The sequence below is a fragment of the Sapajus apella genome, unplaced genomic scaffold (genome assembly GCF_009761245.1).
Source record: "Sapajus apella isolate SASKATOON/1434 unplaced genomic scaffold, GSC_monkey_1.0 scaffold87, whole genome shotgun sequence".
In the NCBI taxonomy this organism is placed as follows: domain Eukaryota; kingdom Metazoa; phylum Chordata; class Mammalia; order Primates; family Cebidae; genus Sapajus; species Sapajus apella.
Genome location: NW_022437027.1, coordinates 7,769,462 through 7,786,098, shown reverse-complemented (window position 1 = coordinate 7,786,098; position 16,637 = coordinate 7,769,462). Strand labels below are relative to the sequence as shown.

The window sequence follows — 16,637 nt, the reverse complement described above, 5'->3', positions numbered from 1 at the left end:
AAAAAAAAAAAAAAAAAAAAAAAAAAAAATATTACTGATGTTAGGAAATAAGAGAGGTTTTATTCTTTTTCCCCTATCAAACAGTTATCAGTCAGGGTTCTCCAGAGAAACAGAACCAATAGGATATATACAGATATATGGAAAGACATTTGTTATGACAGATTGGCTTGCACAATTTTGGAGGCTGAGAAGTCCCATGATGTTCCATCTGCAAGCTGAAGGCCCATGAAAGCCAATGGTATATTTCCAAGTCCAAGCCTGAAGGCTTGAAAGCCAGAGAGCCAATGGTGTAAGTCTTAGTCTGAGTCCAAAGGCCCAGGAATGCCTGTGACTAAGGGTTGGAGAAAATATCTGTTCCAGCTCAAGCACAGAGCAGATTCACCCTGCCTCCACTCTTTTGTTCAATTCAGGTCCTCAATGGATTGAATGATGACCACCTTTACTGGTGAAGGCAGAACTTCCTTGCTCAGTCAACTGATTCAAATGCTAAAATCTCTCTGGAAACCACCCCAGACATAGTCAGAAATAGTGAATTATTACCTATGTCGTCCTCCCTTAGCCCAGTCAAGTTAATGTAAAATTAACCATCACAAGTTATCTGACTCAAAAAGCTCTTTAACCTCTTATACTTAGTTTTCTTGAGACTGTAAAACTATGAGACTACTTTCACAGCTCAGAGTTCATCTTAAAAGAGATACTTTCATTATAATCTTTCACTTAGATTTCAAAATTCTGATTTAAAAAAAAAAACTTTTTTCAAAGACCAATATTCCTAATAGAAAGGAACAATGATGACATAAAAATTGATCATGAGGTTTATAGCAGTCTTATTTGGCAAAACAAGCCTAATTCTGGCCAAAGATATGCTCAATAGGGGGAGATACATGTTGCCTAAAGGAAGGAAAAATAATATTAAACGTTTGACGAGCAAGAACTTTCCAATTAACTATTAGTGAAAACATTAATTAACAAATTATATTTATGTAATTTCACACATCATTGGTTATATTTTAAGCAAATAGAAGTTATGACATTGACACAACCTCAGTTCTGTTTCCTTAATTTCTTCACGGGAGCCAAATGTTTGCATTTTCAGGGGAATATGGGCTGTAACTGATAATCGGTGATTCTTAGAACAAGATAAATTCATATTTTTACTTAACAATTCTTATATTTATTGTAGCTGATTCTTTTTTTGAGAATCTTTTTCTAGTCTCTACCAAGATACCTATTCTCTATGCATGGTACAGAGCAGCTGAAGTTGGAACTCAATGGACTATGTCAGTGTGATAAACTGTAAGAACAGATACCACATTGGAAGGCTGCCTCTCCAATCCTCCAATACCTTGTCACTGCATATGATTCTGGAAGTTTGATAAAAACATACTGAAGCCCCAGTTTTACTCTACTAAGGATTAAGTATCCCACCAGACCAGAAGAATTCAGATTTTATGAAATACCTGAAAAAGCAGGAGATGCAGTATTTCTAGTTCATCTGGGTCTATACATAGTATAGAAAATAAAAGTGTCGAACTTTAATAATTTCAGAACTAAACGACTGAAATATACATTTACATTATAGCTATTACCAGAAAAATTATGAAACTGTGGACATCATATATTAATCAGCGAATTTAAAACCCTCAATATTTGTCCAGACTAAATTCATTTTTTAAAAACCACATTGGTTATTTTCAATAATTTCTGGGTTTTTTTCTTTCTAGTATTATTTATCTTCTGATATATACTAAATTATAAAACTATCAAAATGTGGGCAGCAGAAGGAGAAAGGTGAGAAAGTCAAAGACCCAAAGAATGAATGAATGATCTAGATTGCTCCTGAGCAAATGAAGATTATATTATTTTTGTGCTTTCATTTTTTTATATGTAGATAAACCTTGATATACATCTTACAAATTTATATTTTTATCATTCACTTAATTTAAAAAATTATATTTTTATGCCTTTTCTTAATGTTTTTACAAATACATACTTGCCAGCTATTTTCGAGAAAACATCAGGCAGTTACAGCCAGTCTGCCAATCCTATGACCTAGAAAATTTCTGCTTTTTTAGCTTCAAGTTTCAAAGAAAAAGAGATTAAAATAGAAAGTGAATTTTCAAACTGGTATGAATACTAATTTGAGATGACCTGTCTCTCCTGTTTTTCTTTCTAGACTATTAATGCCTCACCAAAAAAAAACTTTTAGTCCATTGCTTTGTATTAAATCTCAGTTAACTTCCAGACACTCTACTATGCTCCGGGAATAAAAAGTTGAAATAAACAGCATGTCATAACTCAAAAAACTCAAGTCTAGGGAGTAAGCAAAACCATATAAATATCTAATTGTATAGACCTAGAACAATCTGGTAAGTGAGAAAGTAGAAACATGTTCAAAGTGCTAGGGGATCCCAGAAGAGGGCAAATTTGGGTGGCAAGGAGGCATCAGGAATTGATTCACAAAGAGGTTGTTGTCAGGATTGGTCCTTGGAGAACATATTGTGAACATTCAGTTGTAAGTGGGAGGGAAAGACATTCCAGGTGTAAGAACTTGCATAAGCAAAAGGTAAAGACATGGATATAAAGACATATATGTCCGGGGATGTTGAGGAAACAGGACGTTTATGTGGGACAGGGAAAGCAGGTGGGCATGCAGATGGAAAGAGGCGAGACAAGTCTGGAAAGTCAAAAGATTGGTTACACAATTAGCTTAATTTTTAATATTATTTCTTACCATATGTCTCCACATTTTAGAGCAGTTGAAAAATTCTAAGAGGAATACCTACTTTAAAATTGTTTAAACTAACTCTCACTTGTTCAATGGTATTTTAAGAAGTATAGAAAGGCAGATGCTAAATTTTCCTTAGATCTTCTTTAGTACTGATATGGAAAAGCATCATATAATTGAAGCCTGGCTACTGCTAAACATGACTTAGTCATTTATAAAATCTTATTAATGTTTGTTTTGATATGGCTTCTCTATTTCTGACATAACCTAACACACATTTCCATCTTCATAATCAAAGCCATTTTTGCTTCAAATGCTGTAACTAAAATCGCTTTGTAAAGAATTTCCAGATACATAAATCTCTTCCCTTTCTATCTACAGATACTGAAAAAAAAAAAACCATACAACAAATTTCCTCATGTGTATCTTATATCAGAAACTTGCTCACACACACACACACACACACACACACACACACACACACACAAACACTGAGCTGTAAGCTTTGTGAAGACTTGGGTCTCTTCTTATACTGAAGTCTGCTCCATGGTACATAGAACACTACTGAACAGACATGGCATTCAGAATGCATGCGGACTGACTCTTTCATCCTTACTCACTTCTCCTGGCTTTTCTTTTTTGCTTATTTTAACAAATAAATACAGACAAAGGTAAGTAGATGTAATATAAAAGTTTGTTCAGGTACCTTTGCTTTTTGCTTTGTTGTTGTTTTTTTTTTGTTTCCTCTATGAGTAAACATACTTAAAGATAGAGGCTGAAAGAGATGTGCAGTTAAGAGCATAAAAACTGTGAAATTCTGAGTTTCTATTCCACTGTCTGGATAAAGCCAAATAACATTAATTTACTTACTTATGTACATACTAACCTTGAAGTTCACATAAAGTAGCAAGGTACCAGTTTTTCACAGTCTCACAAGGGCTTGAAAACTTAAAGGAATTCCCAAGAACACGCAGCAAATTCGTTGTGCTTGGCCTGGTTTGGAATGTTATTAAGTGCTTTACCCTTTCCAAGTGCTTTGCAATAATTTATAAATCATTTTTCAAAAAATCCTGAGGGGGAGGGAAGAAGCATTATGGCTATTTTTTAAACAATAGCAAAATATAAAAGAAAAAAGAGAGGCAGGAAGAAAGGGAAGGAAACTCACATTCTGAGTGCTCACTACCTTCTTTCATTTTTGCTTCTCTGCCTTTATATTCCCCACTTGGTTCATGACTTTCCAGAATATCAGGGCATATTGACATATGAACCATGAACAAGGAAGGAAAAATTACAAACTTGGCTTTCATTGCTCAGAGTAGCACAGGTTTTAAAGTGGCACACCCATCATAGGCTTCTCTAGTCTGCTTCTTCACCCTGAATCACAGGAGCTTAGAGCCCTGGGTTCCCAGAACTATGGATTCTGGTAATCTGGTCTCTTTCTACTCTCCAAATCAAGACCTCTCACCTCTTTTTATTTTCTGAAAAAAATAGCACTGTTCTATTGTGTTTGTTTTGTTATAACAAAATACTTGAGACTGAACAACTTACTAAGAGCAAAAATTTATTTCTTACAGTCTGGAGGCTAAGTTCAAGACCAAGGAGTGGGCAGTTGGTATCTGATGAGGGCCTTCTTGCTTCTTCTTCTCATGGTGGAAGGCAGAAAAGAGTGAACCCACTTTTTCAAGCTCATTTATAAAGGCCTTCATCCCACCCAGGAGGGCTCTGCCCTCAGGAATTAATCACTTCCTAAAAGCCCCACCTCTTAATACTACCACATTGGCAATTGTTTCAACATGTGAATTTTGGAGAACACATTCAGTTCATAGCAGTGTTCTTTCCTAGGTGAATCTCCTTTGGCTTCTGGCTGAAGCTGTGGGTGCTGTCACCTGCTTCTCCACACTAACTTGGCAGAATGGTAGGGGAGCACTTCCTGCAGCTTTGTATTCTCCCCTAGCGTCACTCTTCTGCCTTCTATTTAGATTGGTAGCTGATTTCCTAGCCTGCTCTCTCCTGATTAACTCTTCCAGGATTCTCACATCTATTTGTTCCTCTGCTCTTGTTCTCATGGAACACTGGTTTTCTGAAAAGCTCACATAGGACTTCACTGCAGGCCTCACATATCCATGAAATGAATTTTTGTGGGGGAGGTTCTTATGGTCTATGAACATATAAAATATAAAAATCCTATATGGCCATTTTTTTATTGATTAACTTGTTCTTCTTTATCTGACGTTATCTCAACTCATGGTTTACTTACTGACCCAATATCTTTTCTCCCATTTTAGCATGAAAATAATTATAGGTTTAAGATAGGTATCAGGTTTTCTTTAATAAAAAGAAGAATCACTTCTTGCTAACTAATCCCAATGAGAATTTGAGGGGAGAGGAAAGAAAAGCTTCTCAGGAAACTAAAGAGCCTAGTGAAATTAGAAAGGAATCACTTCCTACCCTTAGTGTCAGGGATTTAACAGGAATTATCTTTTCTTTCCTTTTCTTCCTTATAGACAATTGCTGTGAGGATATAAAAAAGGCTGCTTTTATGCATGAGCTTAAGTCTGGATTAAGGAATGAATCACAACAGACATTGCTATTTTCTAGAGACTCTTGTCACTGGGCATGGCTAGGTCATACCATTTGGCTTCTATTTTATTAATCAATGAACAGCTTCAGAAAGTAGCATGACTTGCAGCTCAGATGAGCACTTGGTCTTGATTTTTCCCCACTTATTAGACAATATATGTTGGGTCACCTGTAGTTTTAGAATTTACTCATGCATATGTACTCATTCAACAACATTCAACAGCAAACATGTTGTTGAGTACTATGGTGATGGAATCCGTGAATTAGTGGTCTTAATTCTTCACTCCCCTGTAGCATAATATACATTCTCATTCTTTTCATGGTTTCATGGCCAGATGAATGTACTTTTATGCCCCTTGTCTTTAGACATGTCCATGTATCTTTTTTTGAATGATGGGATATGGCGTATGTGTCTCAAGTAAGAGCTTGAATTGTCCTTGTCCTTTTGTCATTGTCATGACAAGAATAGCTGCTATGCCATTATCCAATGGGCCTCAGTATATGGTACATGGTACAGAGATGCCCCAGCCAATCCACACACCTGCAGACTGAAGCAGTGCTCTCCCAGCTGATCCACAGGTGTGTGAATAAAAATTACTTATTATTAAAACTGTTGAGTTTGGACTTTTTATTATGCACTGTAGACATCATTTTTACAAAGCTGAGTAATGTAGGCACTTGGATAAGGGCATGGGATCTAAAACCAAATACAAAGTTTTTAACTTTTCAAATAGACTCACTATTTAGACTAGCAGTTTATTAATAAAAATATATATAAATAAATTATTGCAATAAAATAAATTTTGCAAAGAAGTATGAAGAAGCTTATGAGAGTATAGCTGAAAATGCCTCATTCTGCTCTGAGGTCAAGAGAAAGATGTTCATAGAAGAAACAAGGTTGAAACATTTGGATTTGGGGGAGTGGGACAGTGAGAACATTTCAGGCAGGAGAATACAAACAGGAAACAGCATAGCTGGTTAAACAAGACATTAACCATGTTAATACTGTATAATGTTAAATTGGACATTAACATTATATCATGAATATGATAGAGAATCAACGGAGCCATATCAGAAATAGAGTAAGCAGCACTCTTAAGCACTTATCTGTACAGGGTGCTGAAACATGGTAGGAGTTCAGATGAAAGAGAGTTAATACCAGTTAACAAAAGGAAAAGAGTCTTTGTATGACTAGCAAAATATGAACTGATCTCATTGCTGCCAGTGTGGCCGGGGATCAATGTGGGGTGGGGGGATCCTTGAATAATTGACCTTATTGACCGTGGCTGTATTAAATACATGGTGAACAACTGTTTGAAGATTATCAGTTTAAAGGACTGCCAAATTGTTTGACAACTAGGAACTCCAAGTCTTGATCTAGTTTTGACCATTAGAGATTATCTAACGGAAACTTTTCACCTTGTGAATGAGAAAACTAAGATTCTGAAGACCAAAATATACTCCAATTCAAAAACCTAAAACCCAGATCTGATTTATCACTCCTGACCTCTATTATACAATACTTTTTCCTGCCTTAAATTTATCAAAGCCTACAGGGAATGAGAAGATCTGCACAGGTAAAAGAGTCAGAATTGAAGCTTAAGAATATAGATCACCATAATAATAAAGAATTAAGAGAGGAGAACGGAAGTTCTGTATGTATAGAAATGTCCATGATATCATGTCATCTTCCACAAGAATGTGAACGTTTAGAGTTTTCTAGAATGCCATAACACAAGGTAAGCTTTAGTTTTGGAAAAGACATGTTAAAGGTAGAAATGGATGGGGTAGAAATTAATAAGAGCAGCTCCTCAGAAACACAGCTAGAAGAGGCTACAAGCGGCCTAACACCTTGCTTAGTACCAACAGAGCAGTTGGGAGTAAAATAACTTCTAGCCAGCACACAATGAAGAAAACTGAAAAAAATAAACTGACACAATTCAGCAATATTATCCTCTGGGAAAATCCAGAAGATGTAAAGGCACTACTCTGTGTTTTTCTCCTCTTAAGAACATCTAATATCTTCTATAAGATTAAATATTTTGGTGAAAGAACCAGAATCCTTTTTTACAGCTTGATAGAATTGTATCTATTCTTACAGAGGATTTCAGATCCCTTCAAAGATCCCTTGGAAGTACAGAAATTTTTTTTCTAAGCCATAAAATTCCCAGTAGTATATATTATAGCAAGGTACACTGAATGAGCAACCAATTAGCATTAACTAAGTACAAGTGTGCCCAAGATGGAGCATATGCTGTTCACTTTACATTGTCCTGAGGCAGATCTATGTCTTTCTCACACCTGTTCAGTGGGACTGATGCAGATTCTGAGCTCTCATCTCTAATGAAAGTTGAACCATCAATAAGGGCAGGCTTGACAAAAAACAGGGCTAGTTCAGTCTAAAGGAAAGGACCTGAGCTTTGAGTGAATTTAACAAAAACGTAAATTTATGAAGAACTGTTATTTAGAATACTGAAATAAAAAATGGCCTCTTAAGAGAAGAGAAAGGTTGTGTGAAATCATTTATTGGTGAAAAAATAAAGTGGAGAAGAGCAGGAGCATTTAAATAACATACATTGATCCACTGATCCAGGAGTATCTCTGAGACTAAATTCCTGCCATGGTGAGACAGGTGAACTGTAGCTGGCATAGTGGTTCATTCCTATAATCTCAGCACTTTGGGAGGCTACAGCAGCAGCAGCATTTTAGCCCAGGAGTTTGAGAACAGCCTGGGCAACATAGTGAGACCTAGTCTCAACAATAACAACAAGCCATTACAATTAGCTGAACATGATAGAGCACGCCTGTAGTCCCAGCTACTTGGTTACTGAGGCAGGGTGATCGCTTGAGCCCAAGAGTTCAAGGTTACAATGAGCCTTGATTGCACCACTGCACTCCAGCCTGGGTGATATAGACCAAGTTCTTGTCTCAAAAACAAAACAAAACTAGTGAATATCAATAGACAGTTTTCTCCTCCGTATTTCTAATTATCTGCTAAATGCGACTACTTAACTACATCCAAGCTGCTGAATGAACATATTTTGCCTAAAACACCACAGAATAGATGTATTCATATTCTTCCTTCTGTCCTTAAGTTAAGGCCTCAGTGTTCTGCTCTAATTAGTTTAACTCCCCTCAACTCCCTGTTTCCTCCAGCTTTAGCTGATCCTTCTGGTAACAAGACTCACATGCTTACCTCTACAGTGCCAACTCCATTCTGATGCTGTGCATCACTCCCTAATCATTCCACTCTCAAGTAAAGTTCAGTTTATTCTACAAATACCAAAATGGGTGGACTCTCCTGTCCCCACAGCAGCCTCCAAATCATTTTCTTAGAAAGTGCTAATGTTTCTTCTCCATGTACACAGCACTACTTCTTTTGGCTTTCCTTCTACTTTCCTATTTCTTTTCTGTCTCCTTGACCTCATTTTTCTCCTTCAAGATTTATTATTCTCCACCTCTGTTCTTAAATTTATTTTTCTTCTTTTTATACTTTCTTCATTAAGAGTCTAATTAATTCAATTCTATGCAATTGATACTTAGGTTAATATCTTCAGATTTGACTTCTAAGTTTTTACTCTATATTTCTAATTGTCTGCTAAATACAACTACTTGGCTATTCCACTTATACCTAAAACCCGAGAAGCCAAAATGGAAACCGTTGTCTTTTTCATGCACATCCAGTCACCACTGTTTCTGTCCAAGGTGTGAACATTTTTCCTGAATTTGAAACTTTAGCACTCTCAATGATTGTATTATTTCTCTTGCTCCATGTCCCCCACATTCTGATCCAACCACTTTCTTAGTACTTTTGAATCTACATTTCTAACATTTCCTTCATTCACCTTCTTATCTACAGTCTCATTGCCTATGTCCCAGTTCAGGACCTCATTACTTTTCTCTTGAGTTATTATGAGAGCATCTTAATGGAAGTCCTTTATTTGCACCAATTAATTTAAAATATGGTAAAAATATTTATAAACGAAGAACTGCTCTGCTAATTTCATTCATTCCTTCCTCTTTCCTGATATCTGTCATTGTGGCTGTTTTATATTCCTCAGCCTAATATTTAAAGCATCCAAAGCTCCATGACCTCACTCCCAAGCTTTTTTCAAACTAATTCTTTTTATAGAACCATAAATTAAGCTAAACTTAACTACTGGATTATTATTTTCTAGGATATAACGTTGGAAGTTAGATCTTATTATGTTGTTTCTGTTATTACATGGATCCTTCTGGTAAATATATTTATATTTATCATCTTTATATATTCAATTTTAGTAATTTGGCAAGCTCCAGCTCATTTTCTTTCTTTTTCTAAATGCCTCCCGCAACTGGAAATAATCCCCACCCCAAAATTCAATAGTGTTTTTCTGTGCCTCTGTGCCTTGTATATTTTGACTAAGAACATCTCTCCTAGTAGATCATAAACTCCTACGGGTAAACCTATGTCTAATTAACATTGCATTTATAAAAGAAAATACTCCAGTGCCAATAACATACAATTAAGCAAATTTGTATACTTAATGTACAAATTAATAATCATAGTTAACTTTTTGGAAGAGTATATTCTCTGTGTTACATGGAAGTATGTACTATTTTGTTCTTCATTTTTTTTAATTAGGAAAAAAACACTGAAATTCAAAATGGTTAAGTAAGTTGTCTAAAGTTAGAGTAAATGTGAAGACCAGACTCTCAAATTTATACTTCTAACATAGACCTCTCCCTGAGTTTCACTCCTATATATCCAATTGCTTTCTGTACATTTCCATTTGAGTGTTTCATACTCTTCCTTTGTGACAGCTTTCATGCCTATCCCTTAGAGTTCATTGTCTTTAACTTGGGTCTAGATTACCATGCCCTCATATCATATCAAGACTATTGAATTTGCTTAATGATTTGCTCCTTTAACCTATACATTTTTAAGAATTCAATTTGTCCTACATTTATCTTTCTAAATCACTTCCTGTAATTCTGTCACTACCCTGCTCTAAAATTTTAAATGGCTTCTTACTGACTATAAAAATAAGCCCCATCTTCCTTGTCTGGCAACCAATAAAATCCACTAATTGGCCTCAATATATGTCTCCAGTAAATTGCTGTTATTACTTCCTAACATGTAGCTTCTACACCCAAACAAATTAATCTCTTCATTGCATTTGAATATTACCAAGCGTAACTGTGTCTTTTTTCAGAAATCATATTTAATGTTTGGCTTCAATGGAACGCATTCCTTATTCTTATCCACTTATTAAAGTCTAAAGTATCCATACTATTTATCTTTCAAACTAGTACTCTTTTTGAGAGGGAGAAAGGAGAGGGGAAGGATGATTACTCAGAGACTTCCCATAGTAAACTGGCATGTACAATTAACCTACTTAATACCCACCTATTTTCAACATCTATATCAAATCTCATCTCTCCTAAAAAGTTTTCCGACTCCTGACCTTTAGTTTTAGTAATCCTTTTTTTTTCAGACCACCGTTGTGTCATAGCAAATCATACAAAGTCAACATCCTAAGACAAAGAGCTGAATCCTGTCCCCTCTATTTAAAAACTATGTGATCATGCAAAGGCCTCTTAGATTCTTGGGAATTTTTGTTTTTATTCATAAAGGGAATTATTACTCTAATTTCTCTTTATTCCTATAGTAAAATGATACATTTATATTCTTTCCCTTGTAACTTTGCAGTACTTGCCACTGTGGATGAAATATAATTTCATTTCTCATGGATGTTGGCCTCAGCTATGTAACTTGGTTTAGGTCATAAGAGCTTAAGAAACATGACATGATCAGAGGCTTTAAATGTGCATCCATGATTTAGTTTCCCTTTTTGTGCTTCTGTAAGTTACTCTGAGGATGACAAACCTGAGGAAGTCACCGCTTCTTTATCCTGTGCCTCAGAATAAAGACATATGGACTAAAACCACATTCAACGCTAGCCTGGAGTCAAATGCAACCCATTCAAAGTCAGGCAAACAGACAAGATTAAAAAATCAAAGCAAAACTACAGGCCAAAAACTAGATGAAAAAAGGTTAGTAGTAGTTACAAGCCACTAATATTTGAGGTTCTTACATAGCCCTTTTCCATAACAAGCTGACTCACATATTTTTGTAAGACAAATGATATATGTAAGTGAAGATGATTTCAGAAATTGCAAAATGCAATACAAATGTTATTTGATTATTGCTACTCAGCATTATGAATTTGTACCCATTTCTTGTTTCCTTATCTAAATTGTAAATATTAAAGAGATAAACTACAGGAGAAATAGAATAATTAGATAATTATGTAAGAAATAATTATGTTTCTTATATTTGCCAAAGTTCCCTGCATGGTGTCTTATACAAAGCAGGTACTGAAGAAGTATTAGTGTTACTACTGTTAACACACTGCCCAAGTATATTTTGTTTATGTCTTTGTTTTTGTTCTTTTAGATCTTCAGTTTTTGACATTTTCATGAGGTAGTATAAGATACTATTAAGAGAGTGGATTATCAAATCAAACTGCTGGTTTCAGAAACTGCCTCAAACTCTTAAATCTATTGAGTCTTGGGAAAACTTGCTTAAATCCTTAAAGCATTTAACTTATTTATTTATAAGCATAATAGTATTGCTAATAATATATCCATCAATTAAAAACTGATTACAATAATCATTTAGCAGTGACTGTCACGTCATAAAATACCCAGTAAATAGCAGTTTTTATTTTTTTTTTTATATTTTAGATGTTCCTTTCTTCTCTCCAGAAATTTCTAAGCAAGCTGTTCAGACCATCTTATCCTTCTCTAGACAAATATAATTCCTCTGGACAGACAGAAACACACAGGCACACACATGTGTACGTGCACACACACTGCACAAACACACATTGCAGGGCTTTCCATAATCAGGTAGGAATGAGGTAGCAGGAAAAAGTGATCTTAAAAATTCTGTGTTTTCCATTCTATTATAAAGACACATGAACATGTATGTTTACTGTAGCACTTTTTACAATGTCAAAGACTTGGAACCAACCTAAAGGCCCATCAATGATAGACTGGATAAAGAAAATGTGGCACATATACACCATGGAATACTATGCAGACATAAAAAAGAATGAGTTTATGTCCTTTGCAGGGACATGGATGAAGCTGGAAACCATCATTTTCAGCTAACTGACACAAGAACAAAAAACTAAACACTGCATGCTCTCACTCATAAGTGGGTGTTGAACAATGAGAACACATGGACACAGGGAGGTGAACATCAAATATTGGGGCTTGTCAGGGGGTAGGCAGGCTGGGGGGGATAGCAGGGGGTGGGGGGATTGGGGAGGAATAACATTAGGAGAAATACCTAATGGAGATGACGGGGGAAATGGATGCAGCAAACCACCATGGCAATGGCACGTGCATATCTATGTAACAAACCTGCCCGATCTGCACATATACCCCAGAACATAAAGTTTAAAAAAAAATCTGTGTTTTCAAGAACAGAAAACCAAACACCACATGTTCTCACTCATAAGTGGCAGTTGAACAATGAGAACACTTGCACACCGGGAGGGGAACATCACACAGTGGGGCCTGTTGCGGGGTGGGGGACTAGGGGAGGGATAGCATTAGGAGAAATTCCTAACGTAGGTGACAGGTTGATGGGTGCAGCAAACCACCATGGCACGTGTATACCTATGTAACAAATCTGCACGTTTTGCACATGTACCCCAGTACTTAAAGTATAATTTTAAAAAACAATTCTATTTTTCTCTCTCCTTTGTGGACATCTTCTTGATGTTTACAATGCCCCCCAAATGACCCCTATTCCTATTCACCTAACTAATGCTGAACCAATCTTCAAACGTCTACTTAGATGATACTCACCCGGGAGAAGCTTTACCAGATTCCCCAAGACTAAGCTGAACATCCCTCTTATAACGAGCTTTCATAAATTCATGATTATAGACACTTAAAACTGCTTTTCAACTTGTCCATTTTTTCAACTATATCATAAGCTATTTGCAGGCATAGGCTGTGTTCATCACTTTCACCAGAACCTGGCATTGTCATGGCACATATTAAGCACTTAAAGGTATAAGATAAAAGAATAAAAAAGAAGAAAGAAAGGAAGAGAATAAGGGGAGAGAGAGAATAAGAGCATAGACTGTGTTCATCACTTTCACCAGCACCCAGCCAAGTCTTGGCAGATATTAAGCACTTAGAGATATAAGATAAAAGAATAAAACATAAGAAAAAAAGGGAATAAGGGGAAAAGCAGAGAGAGAAGGAAAGAAAGAAAAGCGTTACTTTTAGTTTTTTTGCTTTTCAGAAGAGAATGTTAAAAGAGCAAGAGAATGACTATAACATCAAAACTCATTTTCCAACTAAATCTATATTGTGTTTGAAATAACATGTCAGTGTGTTCTCTTCCACTCATCAGAGTAATACGCTATTTAAAAACACCAACTCATCATAAGATCTATTTGAGGCAAAATGGAATGAACAGAGTAAGGTGAATTTCTATTCTTTTCCTCCTTCTTATTCTCTTTGTTGCTCATTTTAGAAAAAGCTCTGATTCACTAAAAACCCCTTAGCAAGAAACAAATATAGAATTTTTATCTTATCTACTTTTGAAAATTAAAAACAAGAAATTTAAATGATCATTTATTTAAAATATTTGTGCTTTATATTTCTGGATAGAAATTAGAGATAACAAGTCTAGATAGGGTTAATAATGGGAAAAAAAGGTAGAAATGGAGAAATTGATTAAAAGGTGGACAATACAAAGGAAAGAAGGAATAGAAGAACTGTAGAGTAATGTGTCTTGATAGCACTTTTGTTTTCATCCTAAATTATAAATATTCCCCCCTGGGCATGAGGAGAAGAAAGATCTACCTGATTCTAAAGTATTCATTAATACTGAGGAACAGGACTGGAATGATATCCCTCTGGAGTTTGACAAAATCTAACTAAAATTAAAATATGGTTATCAAACCAGCAATTCACCATCTTTGGCTAAAGGAATAATAAATCAAGTGTTAATAACATAAAGTAACAGTTTCCATTGTTTTTAAGTAGACAAGTATTAGATACAGCTTTTCTGTGCTACCTTTTATTTTTAAATAGCTACCTTCAAAAATTAGTCAAAGAGTTCAAAGAAGAAAAAGAGGCAAAAAGGGTTGGATAAATAGACCAAAAAGAAAAAAAAATAACAGGGAAGAACCAGTCAACTCATCAACTTTAATTATCCATGTGGATTATAACAGTGGACTTGTTTAAGTTAGAGCTACCCAGTTCACTGGCCATAAAATACACAGGAAATTACTAGGGTTGTTATGTTTTTGTATATCAATTTCTGCTATATAAACAGACTCAGTTCTCTTTTCGTACTCCTATGGTATATTCCTGACAAACAGAAGTCTCTCAAGAAATGTTAGTGAAGGAATAAAAACAAGTTTGCATGAATAATCTCCTTATTTATCATTAGGGCCAGGGCTGTTGCTGAGTCCCCAGTTTTTACCCAAAGTTGATTCCTCTGAAACAGCAACACTTAATGTAGACAGCCTCCCAGAGAAGGGGAGACAGTTCTTGTCTGTTATGTGACTGTAAGCCACTTGTCCAAACCAATTCTGCAGCAACAAGTACCAAGTAGATGGGGAAGATGTACAGATGGCTGCCTGCATGCATCACGGGATTGAGCTGCCACCACGGCCCATTGTTATATTTAATGCTGACAAAGTAATTAACCACTGACTCCTTCTTTTTATATTGGTCACCCTCAATGGACAGCTGCACTGGGGGGTTGCACTAATCATGCCTTTGACAGGAGCGAGCTCCACAGCCACATAGCAGTGAGAGCCTTTGTGAGGTCACTCTTTTGCTGCTGTACAGAAACTCACGCTTCACTCTCCCCAGCATCTTTTAACAGGTTTCCTCACTCCCAGAAAATATATAGCATTATTTTTCAGAGTGTTGCTTTTTCTGAAGTGTAATACAATGGGAAAAAGTCATTTTTTAGTTTGTTTTCCAAGTGATAGTTCCTTTTTGTTTTTCAAGTGATAACTTCCTAAATACAAACAGAAAAAATTGCCTTTAATAATAATTGTAGAAGAAGACTGCAATCATTTCTGTAGATATTACCAAATTATAAGGAAGCTAGAGGTCATGTGAAGGCATCAAAAGCTTTTTCAACTCATTTCTCTGTCCAGCCCCAAGTATTTATTTTTATTTCTATACCATAAAGTATGATCTTTATTTTTTCTACAGTGTAATGAGTATTAGATGCTTGCAGAATATTTTACATCACAGAATGCTAAATATATTTTTGTAGTGAGAATGCTGAGTATATCAAGCACAGGCTCATCAGTTAGTATTAAAATACCAGATTCACAACATAGATAACGTTCTTCCTAGGGGTCTCATGCTCGTCTTTTCCTTCCTGTGAAATGAAAGCTTTGTTCATTAAATCCTAAAGAACAAAGTTGAACTTCAACTTTGTTCTTTAGGATTTAATCTATACATAGTAGATTAAATGAACATGGAGAATCTCTAATAATCTGTGACTATCTGGATATTGAAGTAAATAAAAATTATAATGTATTACTCAAATTAATAAAAAAATGTGAATATACAATGTAAGAGGCATGTATTAACTACAAATACAAGTAAATCTTGACTTGTTTTTATTATCACAAATGTCAGTGTCCGTGATTTGACAGTTTGCTTATAAAAAAAGTCCCTTGCATATTCCTTGCTGTGCTTTGCTAATTTTCCATTCTGTATTCCAAGGCAAGCCAACAGATTGCAACAAAATCGGGTTAAACATTGATCTTCCGCCCTGACATTGCATTAACTTTTGTAATAAACATCTTCACTGTGTCAACCAGCACTGTGTTTACATATCGAACCCAGCAGCCAATTGTCTTGCTTCTTTTAGATGCTTTTGAATTCCAGAAGGAATCTTATCTGGAAGACTAGAATCATGCATCTGTCATGCCTTTCAATTTTGTATTTCAGATTAACTGCTCCTTTTCCTCCACATTCTTAAGGCCTTCTCAGAAATTTCCTTCCCAATTCACTTGGTAAGTGCCTGCTCAGGCTGTTATTCTATAATGAATTCATGCCTTCTCTCCTATTTTTCCTGTGCTGCCCTTGTTATCTGGAGTCAGGATTCTGAGCTTTGACCTCCCTCCTTGTCCTGTTGCCTGAGGAGAATTGAGGACAGACCCTCAGACCTTAAATATCCTAAATTTTTAAGATCCAGCTTTGGTTGAGATGAGGCCAATACTGGAGTAGAAGTAAGCACACACACACACACACACACACACACACACACACACACACACACACA

The 16,637-nt window shown here is 35.7% G+C and overlaps 1 long non-coding RNA gene across 2 annotated transcripts in view; it reads left to right on the top strand.

The window, feature by feature from the left end:
- Positions 1–16,637, top strand: part of LOC116534468 — a 121,164-nt gene that overhangs the window by 58,480 nt on the left and 46,047 nt on the right. For both annotated transcript variants that reach the window (XR_004261738.1, XR_004261737.1), the window contains exon 2: positions 16,304–16,368. This is a non-coding gene — a long non-coding RNA (uncharacterized LOC116534468). The remainder of the gene's footprint in view (positions 1–16,303; positions 16,369–16,637) is intronic.